Below are 1,736 nucleotides of genomic sequence, written 5' to 3'. Positions count from 1 at the left end.
ATTCAAACAAATCTAGTAAACATGTGCGGTGCACGGCGCTGCTATTCAATCAATAAGCAGCATAGATTCTGCGAAATATTGAGGTAGCAAACGGAAAACCAGCAAACAAGCAGCCATGAGGGTAGATGAGAAAAAGAAACACCAATTATACGGGTCGTGGCGAGGGATGGCTTTTGTTCAAATTAGACATCTGTTTAGCGAATGCACGCGCGTCCATCGAAGACACCGCCCTTTCGATTGGGGTAGAAGCCATCGAAGTAAACGCGTTGCCGAGATGGAACTTTGAAAAAGTGCATAAACCGTTCCATCGGTGCACATAATGCGAAAATTTGCTACTGCACAGAGAGGAAAATGTAGACCGTGACGTCAAACGCGGAAGGGGGGGGGGGGGCTTTACGAAAAGAAAAGGAAGTTTATAAATATATGCAAGAGCGGCCGCGGTCAACACTTTCAATCCAGTTTCGACGACTTCCCCGCACACTAACGCACACTTATGCGAGTCACACCCGAACGCACGACGACGACAATAAAAGGCGATAAAGCATCACGCGAGGCGCCCCCGTTCGTGGCATTCGGACTCTAAAAAGAAACAAAAAAAGAAGACGACGAACCGATCAAGAGGCGGAACGTGCCAACCCCCCCTTACCCTGTGCCAACCAAAGAGATTGCAACTGGCGGGTGCGCGCACACAATCAACTAGGGCACGCCAGCCCTCACCTCCAGGTGAGCTCGTGTCCACGAGAGTGTGTAAGCGAGAGCATCAAAGCCCCCGCACCCCACCCTTGCCCGTAGTTTGTGAGTTGTGCGCGGTTTCGTTTTACGGGATTTAACTACTCTCCGCTGTCCACCCCATCCCTTCGGCAGCAGCGCCAGCCACCGGCCTACTGTCTCGCACCTTTGCTTCGATTATTAATAAGAGCGAGTGAGCGAGCGAACGAGCGTGAGAACAAGACGCAAAAGCGTGAGCGAGCGAGCGAGAAAGCAAGAGAGACCCCGCGAGGGTAAAAAAGAAGGAGAATAAACAAACAGCCTTGCCCCGCAGCCTCACCTTGTCCGCCTGGTACGCTAGCATAGCATCCGTGCACTTGTGGCGCGCGCGTTGCAACCGGAGCAGCGCGAGAGCGAGCATAACGAGAGAGCAAGACTTCGGGTGGCGCGTGTTTACAGAGAACGAGAGAGAGAGAGAGGCGGCAGTTTACGCACGCAGGCCAGCGGCCAGTCCATCAATGAGAGAGCACCTTTTTGGGAAAGGTTAGTCAAGTGAGTGTCTGGCGTGTCTCGCGCGCGCCGAGAAAAGAATTTAACTCCGCTGTGGATCAGGGTAGGCTTCGGGGTGGTAGCGAACGATTGCAATCGGATCTGCTCTCGTCGTCGTTTTCGGTGACTCACGGTGGCGTGAGATCGAGAGAGCGAGAGAGAGATAGCGCGCGCAAAGTACAACTCACGCGCGTAGTATCGTGTTGTTGTTGTTGTTGTTATTGGTGTTGTTGTTTTGATTGGTGTCCGGGCGCATCAGAGGACCGTGCGCCGGCGACGAAGAGCAGGGGGGCGGGGGGTAGTTCGCTCACGGAAGCGCAGCCCATAAGAGCATCATCGGAGGCGGCGGGACGACGTCGTCGTCACTCTTCTCGTCTTCGGCCACCGCGTCGACGTATGACACAAACATAAATACATACAAACACAAACCAGCCACCGAGGGTGTCGTTGAAGGGGGGGCCGAGTGGGCCATCAGCGCG

This window comes from Anopheles aquasalis, chromosome 3 (genome assembly GCF_943734665.1).
Source record: "Anopheles aquasalis chromosome 3, idAnoAquaMG_Q_19, whole genome shotgun sequence".
Lineage (NCBI taxonomy): Eukaryota > Metazoa > Arthropoda > Insecta > Diptera > Culicidae > Anopheles > Anopheles aquasalis.
Note: the sequence above shows the minus strand (reverse complement) of the source record.